Here is a 24,160-nt window from a genome sequence, read left to right as displayed (position 1 = left end):
TTAAATTGCAAGTTCTACTTGTTTGTTTGTTTCAAATGTATTATGTTGATACTTAGGTTCTAAATTCTAATTGTACACCATATTCTATAGGTTGGCATCTTGCATTAATCATAAATCAATGTTTAGATTAATGTTTCATTTATATTGGCTCACTTTACAAATAAAATAGTTTTCATAGACAATTTTGTTAGTTTACTTGAAAACTCCTATCATTTAAACATTGTTATTATACTATTTCAACCAATATTACTAGATATATAGGATGTTGCCAATTATAGAAAATAGTATTTTATAAATCCTCTCATTTACACATGACCTATTACACTATTGAAAGCAATTGGAGGTAGCAAGAGTTTATTTTCATAAGCTTCCACAATAATCTTATATCATAGAAAATAATTCATAATATATTTATTACATGTTGAACAAACATCTTTTATTGTTATCGTATTGTAAAATACACTAATTGTAATATTCTACAACTTTTGATTAAGAAATATTTTTTTCAATATTGGAAAACAGTGACTAGTTATAAGATTGGCTAATAATCATATAAATTTGATAATCTAAGTAACAAAGTAATAACATTTCTAAATAAATTATATGTCAAAGACATTGGAACAGTATTTTTTTACACACATGTACACAAATAAATATTTTTTATGAATATTATCTTCTAAACTCTCCAAATAATCATTGTTGAATCTTTAAATATTATTTAATTCTCTTTGAAAAGTTAGATTCAGGTAAATATATTATATTGCCACTAAATAAGAAAGACACATGTAACAGTGAGAATTCTATTTTGTTGTCAACTTCAATTTGCCAATTCACTTTTACGTCTGTAAACCATTGTCCTCCTACATCATATGTATTTAATTTGTTAAATAACTAGACCTATGATATAAATGTCTCAAGACATTTCATAGTGGCTGGATACTTCCATTGAGACCGTTAAACAGACAACTTTCAATATTAGTTACGATGCTCTCAATTTCAGATACCTTTCATTCATTTCCAAAATAATTTTCTCATACAATGCAAGGTGTTTATTGTCAAGATTGGTTGAGGCGTGCAAATCACCAGATGTTAAACTTATTCTTTTTTTGTCTGTTGCATAGGTAGAACCACTTATATGGTGCATACTATGTTCAATGTTCATTAAACTCAAGTCATAATTGTGTGCATTTGACTAGATGAGTGGGCTAGTTGGGTTCCATGGTAGTATTTCTTGTCTTGTAGGCCTTGTCATAATATCATTTCCTACATTAGATTGTGGAATGATACAATTAGATAAAGTAGCAGACAGAAATGAGGATATTTATTGAGCCAATGTTCTCATTATACTAACTATTTGTTTACATATACACATGCTGATCAATTAATTAATTATATAAAATGTAGCAAAAGGTTTAAGGACATACCAATGCTACCTTGTACTTTCATCCATTCTGAATCTTCAGATTTGAGAATTCTAACAGCTATTTGGTGAAAATTTGAATCTCCAACATTGGAATCTTATATTAATGTTGGCTTTCTAGTGAGAACTTTATGAATGGTTGAAGTACTATATGGCTGAGATATGGGTTCTTGTTGTTATGTTTATTGTGGATTTTGGGTGTCTATGGTGTATAATGGTTCTTGTTGAGGATAATTGTATTGTGTCCAATAGTTGGGTTCATACGAGTCAAATAATTTTGTTGGACATTGTAAATGTTGAGTATGCCAAGATTGACAGTGATTCATATTTGTAAATGTCAGCAAACATTGTGCATTAGGCACTAGTATACTATCAAATGTGATATCATCATGGCATGGTGACTAGAAAAATTTTCCTTGAGGGATATCATTCATCTCTTCATAAACATGGCTTTCCATGTTTGTTGAAATATGCTTCCTCTGACTAAGAGATTATGTCATTGTCATTATGTCACCGCTAGGAATTGCTTCATTGTTTGCTCCCAAAAAAATTATATGACAATCTATACACTATGTTACACCTTTCATGCAGAGAGCTACTTCTCTATATGCATTTGTAGCTTCCTCAGGAGTTTGAAATGTTCCAAGCCATTGTCAACGTTTAGTCTCTAGATCTATCTTTGCATCATAGCGACCCCAAGGTTGTCTCCTCACACCCTTGTGTTTTTTATGCTTGGAACATTTTCTTCTTTCACAAGAGGGTTGATTGGGCTTTTCAAAAGTTGATGTTTCTTCATTGTCTAAATCAATAATTGGTATTCATGTCAAAGTAGTCATGGTTTTTACTACTTCTCTGAAGAGAATAAACAAGTTACATAAATAAGATTATTTGAACAGATGAAATAGGGAGAAGTAATTATTTTCAAACATCGTCAGCACCCTATGTTATAACAACTAAAAGGTTAGTTTGTTACTACAAAGGGGATTTTTTTATCAATATCATATAGAAAACATGAATGAATATACAATTATGCTTTAAAATTTAAGACGCATTAAAAAATAATAACAACAATGTATATACCATTATATTTTATAATTTTAAATTACTTTAACTACAACTTGCACTTATTAGATTTGGCGATGTAGTCATGTCATGACATCATCAACATTTAATACATTTGAATGTTATAATGTTTACTTTATTGTCTCTGAATTTGTTCTTGGCTATGGACATTACATATATTTCTCAAATAAATAGAGAATTACATATAAGAGTACTACATTCAAAGCCAACAAATAAATGAAAGTAGGTGTTTTAGTCACAATGAAAAATAGAACCGAGAGAGAGCATAATTCAACTCCTAATACTATTTCAACAAGTTCCATTGTCCTTTGAGAATTTCACACACTAACTTGCAAACAACTTGAATGGCTCCCGATGTGAAACTGAAATTTATAGAGAATAGACGTGTCCCTCAAATGTGTCAACCCTACCACATGAATATATTCACTTGAACTTTCCATTGAAAAGTAGATTATGGCTCAATGTGAAATGGATGAGCATATTTATTTTATATATTTAGTCCTACATCTTTTTCTTCAAATTCTCCATGTGGTTCAATAAGGAAGGAATTTGAAAAATTTGTTTAAAATAAAATTCTTAATTCACAAAAGTTGAAAGAAATAAATGACAATTTATTTATAGTAATATGCATGAGTAGACGTGGACAATATTATGACTGTGTCTACAAGGGAAATTTTCATGCTTTTGCTTTAATTATAACAAGACATTGTTGCAACTATCTTAAATTAGAAAATTGCAATCAGATCCATCAGACGTTGAACTATTAACATTCACCTTTTCAATGCATTCATTATTTTGAACTAGTTCTCATAGCTACATAATGGAACCGATAGTGCATTATTCATAAACTATGAGATTTCTAATGAAGAAATTTATGCATTGAAAAAAGATCACAACCTTCCAAACTAAGGAGATTATTAGCCTTCCATGTCAAATGCAATTGATGGAATTGCTAGTAGTTCATAGTAGTAAAAGACATAGTTAGGTGAACTTAGATATGCACACATTATTCAGATGCAAATGAGCAAATACATATTGCTCTAGATTTTTTCAACTTTTGAGAAATGGAAGCTAATATTATACATCATAAGTATTTTTTTGTGGCAATTGTTATAATGTAACAGTTAATTCATCCATTTAGGATGCACCATCTTTCAATATCTACTACAAGATGAATTTCAGGTGACATGTCACTATTTGCAAATTCAAAAAAATAATGGTATGAGTAATGGTGCCTTATGGTTTTAGTTGCTAGGGCTTCTATATCAACATCATACCATTATCCTACAAGCTCTATATTATCATATCTTATAATCCATTCAAGTGAAAGAGTTTGATATGATATGAGAAGGTTTATTGTGCATATAAGTGTGTCACTTTCATTAGTTTCCCTAAATGGTGATAGTTGACAAAACAATGTTTTGCATGCTAGATTGAAAATGACAATCAATTTTTTTGTAGTATGATTTTCATTAGGGAAACTCCCTAAAATATCTTAACAAAGAATTATTATATGAGCTTCCCTATATACCTACACTAGATATTTTAGGTAAATTAATTCTCCATTTTTCATGAATGGAGATAGAACATGAATTTCATTGGTCTCTTGTATCGGCTCAATGTTTCCCCATCCATCGTATCAAAACATTGCAACATGGTTGTCATAAAAATAGCTTTCCAATATTTTTCTTTGGTATTCAATTGGAAGTTGTAAGATTTTTTCAAGGACACTAGATTGTGAAATTTTAGAGAATTCATCTGTTGGAGGGTATGTTATAACAGATGCATTTAGAGTATTCATAATCATGCAATGTGGAGAGAGGAAAACCTGTCGACAACGACCAACATTTCTTAGTTTTTGCTATGAATAATTGAATTCTAAGATATAACTTAACCTCAATGTTATCCATATTTATAGAGATATTCTTTGTGGGAAAGTAATATGTATCTAATTAATGTGTAGGTTTCTATACCTAGATGGCAGAAAATTTTAATATATGTACAATAAAGACAAAGATGATGCAAGAGGAACCTGTACATTGTTATTATTTACATATGTTTAGTAGTAGAGTGCATTGCACTCAAGAATTTCATGGGTACATATTATGAAACTATAATGGGGAAAATATGCATTTGGAGGAATATCAATGCATTGCAAACATTTGAGAAACCACAAACTATAAATGCATTTGAATTCAATGACATGTGATAGTCGAGTTTTCAACTTGCTTAAAAAAATCTCCTTATCCTCTTTAATTTATTAATTTATTAAATTGTCATTTTTAAAACTAAATAAAAATTATAATTTTTCAACAAGAGTTGTCTTATTTTGTGAGCAGAAAAGGATGAAAACATATCAGTCAATTGTCAACTGTTTTTGAGACATTATTTTAGTTTCACAACCCTCAATGTCTCTTTCACAACCTCTATACTTGAAAAACAAAATAGAGGACAAAAATTAATTACATACTTCACAAAATGATTCCTTACAAATCTATTATATTTATTTTGATAAAGATTTCTAAACTAAAAATTGTACAAAATATAAACAATAAGAAATTTTATATAAGTTATTCAATTATGGAATGCATTATACAATATGTGAAAATGAAGAGGAATATGAACTAAATAATATTAACTTATAAACAAAAGATAGTAGAAATATGGCTCTTATCACTTTTTTTATATATTCATTTTGAAATTTTATGGTAATACTCACATGTCTAGTATGTTTTTCTTTTTTCCTAACCATGGATCTTTTCATATTAAACTAAATTGTATCAAGTTGTGGTTAAATTTTAAATTAATTTGGTTTATGACTTATACATTGTGATAATCTAAATGAAAATAAATACAATGCATCCAAAACAAAATAATTATATGTATTTTTGTTGCAAAAATTATGAAACATTTTCATTTATCCATTGCATATGTTCTTTACTATGTATAATATGTTCATCCATTACAATTCCCTATAGATGAATGTCTAATAGGTTATATAACATCTCTAGCAAGTGGAACTTTTGTTGAGTAAATGGTGCTTAAATAAGGTGAAATTATAGGGGGAGAAATATGTAGTTGCAGAAGTATCATTGCATTGCAAAAATCTAAGATTCTTGATGCACTAAGCTCACAAAAATGACTTTGGTGAGAAAGAAATGCATGGTCCACCAGAGGTTTACACTTACTACTTATTGCAATTTTCAAGGAATAATAGACACAAGTCGTAACATTAGAAGAGCTCAAAGATTCAAGATAGAACAATCCACCAATGAGGCTAGTACTCATCTCTATAATGTATGCATTAATGTATGCATCATAGTCTTCAACAAGTCTGAAGCATGGCTTCACATATGCATTTTCCATTTGCTTTATAATTTCACAATTTTCTAAAAGATCCATGCAATTGGTGAGGAATTTACCAATAATCCCTGCATAAACTGTTGACCCAAATTTATTTTCCAAGAATTATTCAACAAGTACATTGCGCAATGCTTTCTCAATGTTTATGAATTCTATGAAAAATACGTGCTCCAAAGTTGTAGATTGAATTGCACCAATGATTGGACAATCCCACTGAGGACCCAGACTTAGGATATAAATTCGTTCACACATTTTGATAACACAATATCTGTCATATATTCAAAATGAATAAACAGCTTTTTGAAAAGCCACATGGTTGACCTAAAATTTTAAAAGTAAAACATAATTATAAAATGTACCAAAGAATTGGTTATTATTGGTAGACAAAGATACTAGTGATTAATTACATCTATTGTTGTTCAACTTGAATGAAATGTCAACTTTTTATCTCTTTTGCTACATTTTTGTCCCAAGTGAAGCATCGGATTTACAATTCAATTTAAAGAAGGCCACTTTTAGTTTTGAACATTTTAATTTTTAAGGTGTAAGGTGGAGGATGGGACAGGAGAGTCAGGTGCATGTCCATTAAATGGTACCTGATTGCTTTAAGGTATCTTTGTTCCCAATGCTGTGAGTTCATGTAGATATTTGAATTCGTGGGGTTTAAACCAAAAGTCCTATGCCTCTATATGATTTGGTTAGTATTGAGCTAATTCTCCATTTCATGATGGGATCTTTAGGCTCCCTTATGAAGGGTTGGTTCTAATTTACAATAAAGTTTCACTGCAGAACTGGAGGGTGATGTAAGATGTTTGATATTGATTGCAGAAGTTATCTACATTGGAGAAGATAACTTTTATTATGAAGGGCATAAAAGAAGAGAGAAAGGAAATGTACAAAATCACAAGGCTCTCTTTGTTTGATTTTTACAAAATCTAGAAGTGCACCAAATATTTGTAGGATGAGTTGAGTAGGCTAGGTTTTAATAAAAGGATTGCATATATGAGAATTGTGGTATTCACGCTTGTTAGTCCACTGCAAAAGAAATTTGGAGTGGAAGAATAGAGCCATTGCTCCTTTTACTAAATAATTATTTTCTAGATCAATAAGACGATATCTATTACTTATAAAATTTTATTATTTTATCAAAAAATTATATGAATAAATAGAGTTTACAAATGCCATAAAAAAATATAACTAAAAAGAAGAGTAGTTTAAGTAGAGATTTGTCTGAAAGAAAAATTAATTGAGAAGGCTGAAAATAAATCATAAATGATGATTACCTAAGAATTAAAATAACAAGAGCTCTACTATAGCTAGAGACCCTTGCCTATTACTACAGAAAAGAATAGTTAGATTATGCATTTCACCATTGGTTATATACAATTGTTTAAGAAGTGATTGTACATAAGATTGTGTAAATGATAAATAGTCTTTAAATTTAGGATTTATGAAACTAAAACCAAACACTTTAGTTTACAATCTAGTTTGAATTCACTTAGAGTTTGCATGTTATGCTTGTATACAATATGTTCTTAGCTCATTTTATTTTTAACATTTATAATAAGAATTTATTATTTACAAAATAGAAAATACTTTTTGGTAAAAATTTATAAATGGATGAAAAGTTTAAAATAGAAAATACTTTTTGGTAAAAATTATAAATGGATGAAAAAGTTTACTATTTAGTTGTTTTAGTTTTCAAAATTAGAAGTTATATATATAAATATAAAATGTTTTTAACAAAATTATAATGTATACATAGAATGCATATTAGAAGTCATTTTCACACTAAAAGAGATATTCTCAATATCTAATTCAATCCTCATTTAACAACTATCACATTTGTTAATATTTTTTAAATTATAATTTTTGCATATCATATTATTTTTTATATGAAATTATAATATTTGCAAATGATATTATTCCAAATTTAATAAGTAACCTAATATATATTTTAATTTATTTTAATTTTTAATCCTACTAATACCCTAACCTCATTGCATTGAAGATTTCCTTCTACCATAGCAAAAGATGGAAACTACCACACAACCTCCATTGATGAAGTATTCCTATGTTTAGAGTGGAGTCAACCCTTTGTGGTTATTAAGAGGTAGGGGCAAAAGAAAATCAAGCCTAGCTTCTCGTGCTTTTAAAAAACTATAATTCATGTTTTCTCAAACAAGAGCTAAATTCATGCTTTTTCAATTGGTAATATATAGAATAACAGAAGCAAGAGTTGAATATGTTCCCATGATTGGCATTGTTGTACCAAAAGCTTGAGGAAGACATCCATCATCCATGTGTTCCTAGCCCTAAAACTCTATGGGCTACTAGATCTAGACCTAGTGAATCTATTTCTGTTGTTAGATACACTGCTAAGTATGCTATTGGGCATTCTATGGACCCCACAGGAAAAGGCCAAGACTCAAAACTACAATGTGAAAAATTCTCAAATGTTGGCTGCTAACACCATTAAAGTGGATCTATAATGTTTATTGACTTCCAAAGCATGTCGAATATAGTATGCGAGGTTTTTACTATTCAGTTTGTGCTCTTCCCAAGAAGAAGCTTAAGAAGGCATATAGTGTGAGCTTCAATATTTTGACTCTAATTCGTTCAGTACAATTTACATTTTTTGTTTAATCCTCTTCAATCTGAGACTTCATTGGAATATTTAAGTTTTATTAAGTGTTATTAGTTATTGCACATTGGGTTTGTATTCATTCCGCTTGATGTTAAATACTAGGGAAGACGTGGTAAGGAGGAACAGATATACATTGTCTTCTAATTGATGATCAGAGTGGTTGGCATGCCTTGATAAGAAAAATAAAATCTTTACTACCACTGAGAGTTTCTCTACCAAATACACCAAATCATGATTGAGAGACGATGGGCTTTGATAAAGCAAGCAGATGCGTACACTTTGGAATAAAACAAGAGGACAAGTCACATAGGTTTGCTTACAATGATACTACCACCACTTAACTAACCATTTACTTCCTAAGATTACTTTATGCCAGGTGTTGTGAGCCTCAAAGTACTAAATAAAAGCAGACATGCAATGCATGAGCGAGTGAACACGACACTAGCCACCAATCTCTCCTCAATTGGAACAAAAATAGATGTCTATAGCCACTTATTAACTCATGCATCTACCCACAAAACTCTTCATCCATCTCATTAGAAGACAAAAATAGATCACAGACCTTCAATTGATGCTAGAAATTCTACGAAAATAGTAACGAGTCCACCAATTTGTTTACAATTCTCTGCTATTAGAGGGTTTGATAGCAATTGTAGTCTAAGCTTGTCATTTTCTCAATCAATTTTAGTCTGGAATGATCAATTTTGGAGAATTTATGACGTTGAGTTGTTAATTGATCAAAAAATGAATGCACATACAAAGACGAGGCCTCCAACTTTCAAGCTTGTTCTTCTGGGCGATGCTTTGTCCTTTTTCCCTTTTTATTATCCCCTTCTAGTTCATGTGATTTAGCTATAGTCAAACATTTGTGTATGGTTTTTTATTTATTTCTTTTTAAAATTTTGACAGGACCTATTGTAGATAGGGCCTCAATTGTGATGTTTTTTAGTTTGTTAACAATATGACAATACTGTAAAAAGGAGAAACTCCCATAAAGCATGACTAGCACAGCATACACGAGGGAAAGGTAAGGATTTTTATGAATCCTTAGGCTATGAATAGTGTGAGTGTCTAATCAAATTCAACCTCTATTCCATTCATCATTCATGTCATGCGTGTATCATTTTATACATTCTCAATAGTAGCAAATTTAAAGAAAATGTTGCACTTTGAGAATTAAAAGGCACTAAAATGACTCGATAGATGTTTTTTGTTTACATTCTTTCTTTTTCCTCAAGAAAGAAGAGCTGCATATATTTGGTCATCTCACTGAGATGAATTAAAAGTTCATTTAATGTCTAACCATATGGACATATGAGATTAGTACTATAGGAATGTGTGGATTAACATTTTTCTTAAAATATCAAATAATAGAATTTGAAATGATTAAACTGTCGTAAATTTTAGGTCTGTGTCTTGGTGAAAGCTGCTACAATATGTTTGATAAGAAATTTCAATTTTTAAATATGTGTGTGTGTGTGTGTGTGTGTGTGTGCACATGTATATATGATGTTGTTTTTAAAACAAGCTTGTAAAAATACTCTTATATTGATAGGACCATGAATTGGTATTGAATTCCAGAATTTCAGTGATCACATTCCTAGCAACCCACCCATTGCAAGATACTGATGTTGGATTTTAGGGCCCCAAGAATAACACTAGTTAGCTAGTACACCCTCAAAAATTTTAGAAACCTAACATTCATTCCCATGTCCTGCTAAACTGCATTTTGGCTAGCAAATGAACCCTGACGTTTGATATAATATGGTTATACAAATAACTAGTTTTAAAAGTCAAACACTTAATATAAGACATTAATACATCCAACTATATATTCTTCTCAAAAATATCATTCAAGTTCATCAGCACTAACTAAAAATAATATAAAAATCACCCAGTTTGGTTGGGAATGCACAACTTGTCTACAAGTGTCCTTCACACCAAGCTACAAGATCAATTGTAAAATGTTTTTGGGTTTGATTGTGTCAATATTTTTACATCAACATTTCAAATCACTCTGTGATCCATAATCAAGATCATAAATCATTTTTACAATCCTGATGATGGATTGTGGCATGTGATCTAAAACATTGATGAAAAAATACTGACACAATTAGAATCAGAAACGATTTACAATTGATCTCATACAATTTGGAAATCTACTTTCCCTCATAGCTACAAAATATTAATATCAAGGAAAATTATTATCTGTAACACAAAATAATGTCCCAACCAACATTATTAAACAAGAAATAACCCCTCTTCAATTTTCCATTAGATGCTGAAGAAAACTCCAATCTTAAATCAAAAACTCCCCTTTAGGTATCCCAATCTTCAAATAATAAACTCAGAAATCATCAAGGGTTGAGCTGCATTCTCATCCAAATACCTAAGGATTTTCCTCCTAGGGTGTGTTGGACCTGCAAAACAAGCTCTTCTCAAAACCAAGATGTCCAAATGACTTGCTCTCATCTCTTTGTAAAGGTTTGGATGGATCTTCTAGATTTATCTAATTTAACCCCCTTTGAAGCTTCTTGAAGAAACTTTATATAGTTAAAGTGGCTTATAGGACTTCATTTATTTTTCACTTCACTTTAAAAATATTTATAGTAACTTTATAATATTTATTCAATTTTTCACTCAAGTGACTTTAATTATATTATTTAAATGTAATGATCCTTAAAATATAATTTTATTGGAATTAATATGAAATAATTAAATTAATAAATTTATTCCATTATAATTCTGCACCCTAGCCTACGACAATGAAATAAGCTAGAAATCACCGCTGAATGTTCACTCCAAAAAAAGGGACCTAACATATCCAAAGTAGGCGAGAACTAGACCCAGATTTAGGCATGGGTGGGTATGAATAGGTGATAGTTGATATCAGTTCCAAAGTATGTGACCAAGATAGCTAGCTTGCAGGCAATGGAATTAAATTTATATTGTTTCTTTATCCATAGTTAATGGGAAGGCATAATAAGTTAGAAACATAGAAGATTAAAAAAAAATTTTTAATTCCATCTTCAATATTGAGGAGATAGAATTTCATCTTCAAGATTGAGGAGGTAGAATTTCATCTTCAATATTGAGGTTAAAAACATTAAAAAAAAATAGGAGCACTTAAAAATGATTTTTAAAGAATGGTTTTCTTCCTTCCCCTTGCATTGCAAGATGGATTAAAGCCTCTCCCTATTTCAAGATTTGTATTAAGGTTGTGAAATTATTGCATAAGAGAGCTAAAATATTAAAAGATTTTCAAAAAATTCTTATTGAAGGAAGGACGTTAAGAGTTGACTAGTTATTTATTCTCCACTTGTTTGAAAATTTAAATATGCAATTTGATTTAATTTTGGTGACAAGAAACTAACCTTTGAATTAACTATCATTTTAGTCAGAAGTTACTAACTCCTAGAGGATTGGCAACCATATAAATATATTAATTGATTAGTTTACGACAACCCTCTCTTTCTCTTCTTTGGCTTGACAAACCATGATCTAGTTATTCATTTTCTTGGGAGGCAGATGAAGAAAATTCTTTTCCCCAAATTTAGATTTAGTATGGAGAGAAACTGATTAATGCCCTTTGCATTTGGAAAGGTTACCTTGCCCATCCTTTGGTATAAAATGAACATTTTCCAACTTAGTGTTTCTGCAACGAACAAGACCAAGGGCCTAACTCTTTATTGATAAAATATGACCATACAACTCTAATTTCTAGTACACGATTATTGATGTATATGGACATGCATTGCAAACTAGCATTCCCTTAAATTTAAGACTTCATCATCAACAATGCAAAACTGTGATTAACAATAATGCACCAAGTTCTAACTAAAATTACTAGAAAATAAAAGTGATCTCTTTAACGGAAAAGTGGTTCTTATTTTCAATGGTGTGAGCTGTTGACCTAATGTAAACAAGAACTTTCTCATGTTACGTGGGCCCCGCCCAAGAACCCTACGATTCTACAAGGATGCAGGGTGGGGAACAATAGTCTATAGCCTATAGCATATAAAATAGTAGGGGTATGGTATAGTTCTCTGGTGCACCCAACCCCAAAATAGTCATTGTTGTAGGGCAGATGTGAGGAAGGTTGCAATTTCCTGTTAGAGGAATCAGAATGTCTTGAAGTGGGATGATCCAAATATAAGTTGAAATCGACCCAGGAGCAAATATGTCTGGAAGGGAGATATGAATACTTAGGCAGGAGGATTCGTCGAGTGGGTAGATAATTCAAACACAATCTAGATAACAAAATGAGAAGTTGTGGAAGAACAAACCTTCCTATACTAGTAAACAAGAGTTTATAAAATACTTCATTAAGATCCAAGACATAAAAAGGAGTAGATGGGGATATCATATTCATGAGATTGTTGGCACAAAGGGTAGAGTGTTGTCAAGGTTACTTGTCATCTACGAAATGTTTGCGTAAAACAAGAGCAATCGAAAGAGAAGGATTATCATGTTCAGAGGGGGCCTCCTAGGAATAAGAGGTGTTGTAGGATTCATAGGGACACAAGAGGTCAAATTAGAATCACAAGCATCATCATGGAAGCATTCGTTGTCAACCTATGATAAGTGATTAAATGAAGAAATAGAAGTCAAGAAAATTAGGTGATCATTATTAGTGTCATTCCACCAAATAGTAGTACCTATATGATGCGAGTGAGAAAAATTTGTGGCCAAGGGATCAATATAGAAGCACTAATGACATTAAAAGGGGAGACCCCCATAATCTAATGATTGATTATATGCCCTATCTGAAACCTTGAGAAACACATCCTCTAGAAGAGGCATGGAGATGATAATATCAACCAACATGTATGCAAAGGTAGAGAGATGCATGGAGGAAATGATCATATCATCCAACTCTAAGAAATACCCTATAGAGTTGTTAATGACCATAAAACACATTTTTTCCCAAAAATGAAGGGGAAGATTAGGAAGATGAACTTATACTCGATGTGCACTAAGTGGTTCAATAAGAGAGTTGAAGGAGATGATCCAAGGTTTGACTAAGAGAATGAGCCCCCTAAGCCTACAACTTGTTCAATGACATATCTTATTCATCAAAGGAAACAAAAGAAGCAATAAAAAAGCCCCCTTAGCACAAGGGAAAAACATAGTGTTACAAAAAACTAAGGATCTCCAAGACTTCATCACCCATTGGTAAAGTTCTAGTGGAGAAGGTTAGAGACTAATAAATCTACACATCAACCTAAAATGTTGATAGAATTCTATTTTATTCATATCATGGCCATGACCCATAATGAGAGAGGTCTATACACAAGAAACATATTGAAATCTCCCATTGGGAGGAAGTTACATAAGATATGGTAATACAAGAAAATATTTTCCCCTCAATAGAAGAAAGGGTATTTGTGGGTAGTGGGGGACCCCAACACTTATGATATTGGCAAACATGGGAATATATCTCCTAGGAGAGTTCTTGGTGAGAGTAGGTGTGAAAGCATTAGAACTAATGAGCATTATCTCAATAAAAACTCCTACACAAAAGATAGCACTAGTGTCAAGTCTTGAGACATACACACCTTCAAAAATCCTAAAATCCCTCACACCAAGAAGTGGAATAGAGGAACCTGGTAGAAGGCCAACATAGTCTACAATGGCACCCACATGAGTGTTAGCATCCAAAAAAATATTCTCATCCATAATTTCTTATGTATAACTATTGGTTAAAAGTTATCTATTTTTAACTTATAAGATCTAAAATTTGCATATACAAGTCACAAGTTATGCTACTTGATTGCTTTGTATTGTTTTATGTTGTGTCATACACCTCCATTGAAAAAGGTAAGTGCAATCACATATTCTTAAATGTATATTACATCTCTAAATAGATGTCTATTTATGTTGGAGTTGATGAAAGATCAACCCCATAGCTCTCAAGAATCACCTGCATGCGAACACCTGTCACAGAAAGAGAGAAGAAAAAGCTATGGAGGCTAGAATTCCCAAATCCATAGATGAGACATTCTTGATGAGAAAAAAAGAGAAATTTCTATAATCAAAAGTGAATGAATTAGTAAGAGATCAATCTTTATAAAAGGAGATAAAAATCCTAATAGGTAACTAACCTAGGTTGCATGATAATAACTAATAAAAGAATTAATTATTATATGTCCAAAGTTTAGCTTAAGTAAAATAGAGATAATAAGTGGCTTAATAATTAAATCAATATGATCTAATTAATAAGAAAATACTTTTTTACTCTAACACCCCCCCTTATGATAAACTTAGGGAGTAGCTAAAACCTTAGAAACTATTACTGAAATGAAATTTGGGTCTTGTCAACAAGGCCTGATGAGGTACTCAAGAAAAACCAAATCTCTGAAAAGAGGAGAAATAGAGAAAACCACATGGGAAAAACCCTACTCCAAAAGGAGATGGAAAGAATGTTCAAGAAGATAGGAACAAAAGGATGATCATGAAGAACACCACTAAAGCATATGTTTACCAAGGCAGTAACAAGGGAGAAGTTGGACTTCTCTTCAACTTCATTTGGTCTTCTAGACTGAACACGATAAAAGAACAACATAGTCTAGGGTGATTTGATATTCCAATGGAGCTACAAGTTTAGTGGTGCTATGCTCAGTCTCCAAGTGGGAGGTTATTGTTGTGGAGCATGAGATTAGTACTACAGGAATGTGGGGATTAACATTTTTCTTAAAATATCAAATAATAGAATTTGAAATGATCAAACCATCGTAAATTAAGGGTGACCAAATTTTAGGTTCGTGTCTTGGTGAAAGCTACTACAACACATTTGATAGGAAATTTCAATTCTTATAGATAGATAGATAGATAGATATATGTATGCACATTTATATATATATACACCATATATGTATTTAGATATGCATATATATCAATATAAAAGTTTTTATATTAAGTCTTTATAAAAAGAAATTGTTGTATTTAATAGTTCACTTTAATGTTTCGGTGTGAAAGCTGCTACAAAATATAACTCAATGCATGTATGCCATTCTATATATCAATGTTTTGAACTCAAAGAAAACAAGTATGCCCTTGATCCCTTTCTGATTATATTCTACCATACTATTTTGGGGCTCTCATGCATTATGTTGTTTTTAAAACAAGCTTGTAAAAATACTCTTATATTGATACAACATCCCTGTCTTCTTCCATAATGAATTGTTGTATTCTCCTTAAACACATTCATAGGCAGAGAATTTGACATACATAATTGGATTGTACTCATAGTTTTTCTCTAGTCTTACCTAGCCTTCACTACCAAAGGATTTGCTTAAAGCGGTTACTAGAACCCAGCAAGCTTGAGATCTATCAAGAGAATGAAAAAGATCGAAAGAATAAACAAATTATGCTATTAAATACTAATTTGTATTGAATGTTTCAAATCACACACTGAGATCTTGAAGGAATGAAAAAATGAAAAGAACAAATAAGATCTACTAAAAAAAGATGTGAAAAATCCTTTTGTTGGAAAACTACTAAAATATATATTAAAAAACCCTAGGCAAAATACGTTACCAGATGAATATCAAACTAGAAAAAAAAACTACCGGAGAAAAATACCTAATCTCTGCAACTTTCACAAACAAGCCAAAAATTGGTCTCCAACAAAACTACTTCTGAGAAACAATCAGAAGCGAATGTCCAATTTTTCCGATGCCTCTAAAATCAACAGTTACTAATAAATAGAAACTCTAGATGACCAGAATTCAACAATCCAATTGAATGCAGTCGACAGATAGCCGAAAAACATTCTCCAAGACAATAAGTAAAAGACAGACCAAAGAATTATGACCACATTTTCTACCAAAACTAACATGTTCTCTAACAATATGACAACTATATAGTGCACGTTATAAATCCAAAACAAAATACGGTAGATTTGCTAAAGATTTAGGTCTGGCAATTTGCTGAGAATAGTTGTTTGGATAAGACAATTGAAGGAAGAAAAATGCAAAGCAGTAAAGAAAACAAAGAAAAAAACTGTCATTGACAATACCAAAAATTAATGTTAGATCATATCCCAAATTTATAAACACTAAATGTTGTCGAATTTTACTAGATATTTTTCAAAGACAGATCAATACTATTAATTAAATAACTGTTGCTATGTTCGATAGGCCACCTCCCACAATTTTTTTTAACAAAATGGAAAAAAAACACTAAATACCCTACTGTTCATAACAACAGCGAATGAGATATTCGCATGTAACATTTTTTCATAAATTAAAATAATAACCAAATTTGGAAAACATTACGAAATAGGTTGGAATGGATTAATAAAACATTCGGATTGGTCAAAACTTATTTGAAAATTTGCATCCACTTGGATGCTATAGTATGGCAGGAACTTAATAATATTGATAAGCTCTTTTAAAAAAATACCAATTTTCTTACTGGTTGAAAGCTAACGAATAGAAGAGGAATTGTAAGATAGAACGACATTGCGCTGTACAGGTATACGAAGACTATCAATTTATACAACAGAGCTTTGTCTTGGTATTTCTTGACAAAATTCGCAGACAGAAGTAAACGAAGGACCATAAAGCCAAAATAGTAAGTCCCCCAATTAAGGATTGAGAGAACAATGCACATTTTCAATGCTTCCACTATAATCCTGCCATGGCAATGCCAATGCAATTCACCGCTACTATCACAGCCCTATGCAGAGATAGTGGATTGAAGGAGGCTCTTCACATTCTTCTTACCACACACAGCCCACCTGTAAACTCGTTTACTTATCTTCGGCTACTGCAGGCCTGCATTTCCAAGGAAGCCCTCTCAGAGTGCAAGCGGATCCACTCTCACATCAAACAGAGGGAATTCGATTTTGCATCACACAAACTTTTACACAACACCCTTATACGAGTTTATGAAAAATGCGGCTGTTTAGGAAATGCTCGCCAAGTTTTTGACAGAATGACTGAACGAGATGTCTTCTCATGGAATGCCATCATTGCAGCATACAGAAGACACGGATGTTCTCATGAGGCGTTAACAATGTTTCACCAAATGCAGCAAACAAGCGTCCAACCGGATCAATTCACGTTTGCAACCACACTCCCAACGTGTGCCAAATTAAGAGATTTGGAATTGGGTATGGGTATCCATCGAAGTATAGTCGAAAGCGGATTTTTGTCAGATATTGTAGTTGCAAGTGCCCTGGTAGACATGTATGTAAAATGTGGAAGCGTATACAAGGCATGCCAGCTGTTTGATAGAATGCATCAAAAGGATGTGGTTTCATGGACTACAATGATTGCAGGATATGCACAAAATGGCTTCATCGAGAAGGCCTTAGAAACTTATAAAGAAATGCAATTGGCTGGTATAAAGCCAAGCTCCACAACATTTGCCAGCATCCTTCCAGTTTGTGCCAAAATGGGAGCATTAGATCAGGGCATCGATATCCATCAGAGCATAATGAAGATGGGTTTTTTGTCAAATATGTTAGTTACAAACAGTCTGATTGATATGTACTCAAAATGTGGAAGGCTGAATGAGGCGCGTGAACTGTTTGACAATATGCCTCAAAAAGATGTGGTGTCATGGACTACATTGATTGCAGGTTATGCACAAAATGGATTTTTTGAAAAGGCTTTGGAAACTTTAAAGCAAATGCAATTGGCAGGTGTGAAGCCAAATTCTACAACCTTAACCAGCATCCTCCCTGCGTGTGCTCAACTGGGAGCTTTAGAGCATGGTACGGTTATTCATCAAAGCATAATAGAAAGCGAACTTTTGTCTGATGTTACAGTTGTAAATACCCTGATAGATATGTACGGAAAGTGTAAGATGATACATAAGGCACGTGATTTGTTTGATATTATGCCTGAAAAGAATGTGGTCACATGGAATTCAATGATTGCAGTATATGCACAGAATGGTGTTCTTGATGAGGCTTCAAGGCTTTTTAATGATTGTCCCCAAAAAGATACAGTCTCATGGAATACGGTGATTGCTATGTATGTACAGAATGATTTAGTTGCAGAAGCTTTGGAAGCTTTTAAGCAAATGCAATCGGAAGGTGTTATGCCAGTCTCCACAACATTTGCCAGCATACTTCAAGCATGTGCAAAAATAGGAGCCTTAGAACAGGGTAGGGATATCCATCAAATGATAACCGAGAGAGGATTTTCTTCAGATGTGGTAGTCGCAAATTCCCTTGTAGACATGTATGCAAAATGTGGAAACATGCACAAGGCATGCGAACTGTTTGGTAAAATACTTCAAAGGAACATGGTTTCGTGGAGTGCGATAATTGCAGGACACACGCAAAATGGCTTTTTTGGGAAGGCCTTGGAAACTTTTAAGAAAATGCAATCAGAAGGCGTAAAGCTAGACTCGACAGTTTTTGTCAGCATATTACCTGCCTGTGCCAAAATGGGAGCTTTAGAACAGGGGATGGATGTCCATAAAAGTATAATTAAATTTGGATGTTTTCAAAATATTGTAGTTGCAAGTTCCCTGGTAGACATGTATGCAAAATGCGGGAGTATAAGCAAGGCGTGCAAACTGTTTGACAAAATAGCTCAACGAGATGTTGTCTTGTGGACTGCAATGATCACAGGATATGCTCAAAATGGGTTCATGGAAAAGGCACTGGAAGCTTTTAAACAAATGAAATTGTCAGGTGTAGAGCCAAATTCCAAAACCTTTGCCAACATCCTCCAAGCCTGTGAAAAAATGGGAGCTTTAGAACAGGGTATAAACATACATCAGAGTGTAATAGAAGGGGGACTTTTGTCAGATGTTGTGATTACAAATGCCCTTGTAGATATGTATGCAAAATGTGGAAGCATGAAAAAGGCATATAAACTGTTTCAAGACATGCCTCAAAGACATGTGGCCTCGTGGAATGCTATTATTTCGGGATATGCACAAAATGGATTTGTAGACCGGGCTATTGATACTTACAAGCATATGCAATTGGCAGGTGTAAAGCCAGTCTCAACAACCTTTGTCAGCATTATCCAAGTATGTGCCAAAATGGAAGCTTTAGAATATGGTATGGATATCCATGAAATCATGATGGAAAAGGGATTTTGTTCAGATGTTGTAGTTGCAAATGCCCTGGTTGATATGTATGCAAAGTGTGGAAGTATACAGAAGGCACGGAAGCTGTTTGACTTGACACCTCAAAAGAATATGATTTCATGGAATGCAATGATTGCAGGATATGCACAAAATGGTGTCCTTGATGAGGCTTTAAGACTTTTTAAAGAAATACCAATTAAAAATGTGATCTCATGGACCACAATGATTTCAGGATATGCACAAAATGGGTTTGTAGAAAAGGCATTGGAAATTTTTATGCAAATGAAAATGGAAGGTGTAAAACCTGACTCAAAAACTTTTGCCAGCATCCTTCCAGCCTGTGCCAAATTGGAAAATCTAGAACAGGGCATGAACATTCACCAAAGCATAATTAAAAACGGTTTCTTGTCAGATGTCATAGTTGTGAATGCCATGATAGATACGTATGCGAAATGTGGAAGCATACACAATGCACACAAACTCTTTGACAACATGCCCCAAAGAGACGTGGTCTCATGGAATGTATTGATGGCTCTCTATGTACAAAATGGTTTTGTAGAGCAGGCCATGGAAGCTTATAAGAAAATGCAATTGGCAGGTGTAAAGCCAGATTCCACAAGCTTTGTTAGCATTCTCACAGCCTGTGCCAAAATGCAAGCTTTAGAACAAGGAATGGACATCCATCGAAGCATAATTGAAAGTGGAGTTTTGTCAAATGTAGTTGCAAGTGCCCTGCTAAACATGTATGCAAAGTGTGGAAGTATACACAAAGCATGTGTACTGTTCAACAACATGCCTCAAAGAGACGTTGTCTCATGGACTGGAATGATTTCCGGATATTCACAAAATGGGTTCGTTGAGAAGGCCTTGGAAACTTTTAATCAAATGAAATTGGCAGGTGTGAAGCCTAACTCCACAACCTTTGCCAGCATCCTTCCAGCCTGTGCCAAAATGGGAGCTTTGGAGCAGGGGATGGACATCCATCAAAACATAATTGAAAGCAGAATTTTGTCTGATGTCGTAGTTGCAAGTGCCCTGGTAGACATGTATGCAAAATGTGGAAGCATACCAAAAGCACGTGAACTTTTTGACAACATGCCTCAAAAAAACGTCATAACATGGAATGCTATGATTGCAGGATATGCCCAAAATGGTTTTTGCAAGGATTCTCTCAAGCTCTTTGAATTGATGAAGCAATCCGGAACACACCCTGATTATGTAAGCTTTTCCTGTGTTCTACTAGCATGCAGCCACACAGGTTTAGTGGACGAGGGCTGTAAATACTTCAGCCTTATGAATTACTCTTATTGTATTACGCCTACAATTGATCATTATGCATGCATGGTTGACCTTCTTGGTCGTGCTGGCTATCTGGAGGAAACTCTAAATTTTATCATCAAAATGCCAATTAAACCAGTCATGGTTGTGTGGGTGTGTTTTCTTAGTGCGTGTAGGGCACTGAAGAATGTAGGGTTAGGGGTCTATACCGCGAATCTAATTTTTGAGCAGAATCCAAAAAATGCTGTAACTTATGTTCTTCTGTCAAACATCTATGCAGAGGATGGCAGATGGGATGAGGTTCAGATGATAAGACAATTGATGAAAGATAAAGAAATTAAAAAAACACCTGGATGTAGTTGGATTGAAGGCAATAAAATGGTACATGCTTTCTGTGTAGGAGACAGATCACATCCGCAGACACAGGAGATCTATACAAAGCTGGAGCAATTGTCTTGGGAGATGAAAGCAGCAGGCTATTTTGCAGATTCAAGACATCTACTAAATGACGTGGAGGGGGAGGAGAAAGAATTATTCCTCTGCTACCATAGTGAGAAATTGGCAATTGCATTTGGATTATTGAATACCCCCCCTGGAACAATTATTAGAGTCATCAAAAACCTTCGAGTATGTGTTGATTGCCATACTGCAACCAAGTTTATCTCAAAAGTTACTTCAAGACAAATTATTGTGAGAGATGCGAACCGGTTCCATCATTTCAAAGAAGGAGAGTGTTCTTGTGGAGATTATTGGTGATGCCAAATGAAGGAATCTGTAAAACCAGGTTCGCAATATATTAAAGTGCTCTCTGCTATACCTGCAGTGATAAAGAAAGGACCCAGCTTTATTTCCAGTTTCTAAGAAGTGTTCTTTCGTGAACGTTTGGACTTCAGAGAATTAAACTTTACTGTTAACATCATAAAATCAGCTGTATGGTATGCAATGTGTCACTGCCTATGTAGTGTTTGTTAAATCCCTGTGTGAGGACATGCCCATTTTATGCTTCATGAAGGTATCATTCCTTTGACCTATTTTCAGGAAACCTGCACATTTCTGGAATGAATATCTGGAGGAAGGGGGAAATTAAAAAGAAGGAAATCCATGACAGAAATGGAATGATGCTTATCCAACTTGAAATGTGATAGGAGGCCTTCAAATCAGTCCATGCATAATTGGAAGAACTGTCTTGGGAGATGAACGTGGCAGGGTATTTTCCATATTCAAGACATGCTTTGAATGACATGGAGGAGGAAAAAGAATTATTCTTCTGCCACCATAGCAAGAAGTTGGCAATCACATTTGTATAATAAAACAGTCCCTATGGAACAACTGTTAGAAACGTCAAAAACCTTTGAGTATGCGCTGAATAGCACAATGCAACTTAGTTATCTCCAAAATTGCTGCAAGGAAAATTGTATTGAAAGATTCAAAAGAGTTCTATCATTTCAAACAAGGAGAGTGGACTTTCATAGACCATTGGTGATGCTAAGTGAAGCAATCTGTCAAATGGGTTTGCACTATATTAAAATGCCCTGTGCCGGACCTGCAGTGATAAAGAATGGACTTTCCATTTATGAAGATTGTTCTTTTCTGAGTGATTGGACTAGATTATCATGAACTTCATACTATCAGATGTATATAGCAATCAATGTAAACCACTGCATATATAACACCTCCATCCTAGTATTCTATGTAAATGTCATGGCAATAATCTGTTTCGAAGAAGCTGACACATTTCTGATTACAGGAATGAAAATCTGGAGCTGGAGAAATGGAAAAATTGAAAGGAAAATGGAAGATGCTTGTTCAACAGGTAATGTGTGAGAAAAGAGCTTACAATCAACCTAATGCTGGGGACAGTATCTCTTGGTTCTTTATAATGACCAAAGTCATTTTGTAAGATCCTCTTGTTTCAATTAACTGTATTATCTTATCTTAGGATAAATAAATAACTCTAAAACTTACCCACTTATCCTTGACAAGATCTCAAACTAATATATATTATTGAAACATGTCTATATATACACTGAAGAAATAAAGGAGATTATGGTATTTAGCTCTAGGAGTTAATGCAACAATATTTTGTAGTAGATTATGTTATATGATTCCTCTTGCTATTTAGTGTATGATATATTGTCAAAAATCTATCAAATTGGGTGTTGCCTCCTGATTTAACAGTGTTTAAATAACCAAGTATGCCAGACAAGAATGCGTCTATGGGCAGCTATCTCCAATAATGGACACACTTCACCAAGAACTTGGGCCAACTATGAGGCCACACTCCTTTTGCACTTCAGGCTCTGCAAAACCTAGGCAAGTATACCTATAGATTCTTTATATGGCACTAGATATCAAAGCATACACTGAATCTAATGTAAAGTAGATAAAAACCCCTAAATCTTCTATACTTAACCAGGAATCACAAGCATGAAATAGCTAAGAACATAACTCATGAAACTGGCAAGCTAAGTGCGGGTTAACATTGAATAGCTTTCAAAATAAAAGGAAAAATTGATTTAATATGTTGATATCAGCAAGACTCAGGTATGAGCAACAAAACCTAATGATCCTATCTCTGATCAGTGCCTTATCTATTGGGCAATTAAATGAATTATAACCATACATCTTCTAGAAATCTCAAATGTATCTCTACATCAAGATCCCTGATCTATCCTTCACTTTGTGAACTGACAGCTGCTACAGAATGAATCTCATACTCAGAACATCTTATCATGAAATCTACAAACCCTGTGACAAACATCAAGCAATTACATGGTTCTTTGCTCCACCAGCAAGACATTTTAATCACATACATTCCTAAACGAAATGCAACCTAATCTATGCTCTTTGATCACAAATTAGAAGAAATAACAGATCCATAATTAGGAGACAAAATTCAAATTGAACTTAAAACCTTTGTTGTGCTTTATTTGTTTTCCTTAAAACCAAATACATGAAAGATATACAGAAATGACTCATGAAATCACCTAACCAGTAAGGACTATTTGCATAAAACATAATTGTTGTTCAATACAACAGAGAAATGCTAGGTGTGTGGCTTTCACAGCCTGAGTAGAGCTCCAAGAATTGGAAAATAGAAAACCAACCAACAACCTACAATGGAAGAAAAAACAGAAAGATATAGGAAAGGTGAATTCCCAGATTTGATATGCAACTGATATTTGTCCACTTGAAATTCCCTCTCTTAGCAACTGAACAACCTCTTTCTTCTCTCTTCCATCTTGATTTGATCTGTTTTTTATCATTATTGTTATTGATCTGAGAAATATCTCCGTTGAAATGATGAAACC

At 33.2% G+C, this 24,160-nt stretch overlaps 1 pseudogene across 1 annotated transcript; it reads left to right on the top strand.

Moving 5' to 3' along the window:
* The first annotated feature begins 16,934 nt into the window (after positions 1 to 16,934).
* Positions 16,935 to 22,909, top strand: LOC149539427 (pentatricopeptide repeat-containing protein At1g11290, chloroplastic pseudogene; annotated as a pseudogene). The gene has a single exon (XR_016356231.1). The product of XR_016356231.1 is annotated as a pentatricopeptide repeat-containing protein At1g11290, chloroplastic pseudogene (transcript).
* The last annotated feature ends 1,251 nt before the right edge of the window (positions 22,910 to 24,160 follow it).

This window comes from Cupressus sempervirens, chromosome 9 (assembly GCF_028749045.1).
Source record: "Cupressus sempervirens isolate cs-2001-9-10 chromosome 9, ASM2874904v1, whole genome shotgun sequence".
Lineage (NCBI taxonomy): Eukaryota > Viridiplantae > Streptophyta > Pinopsida > Cupressales > Cupressaceae > Cupressus > Cupressus sempervirens.
This window is presented reverse-complemented; position numbering and strand designations above follow the sequence as displayed.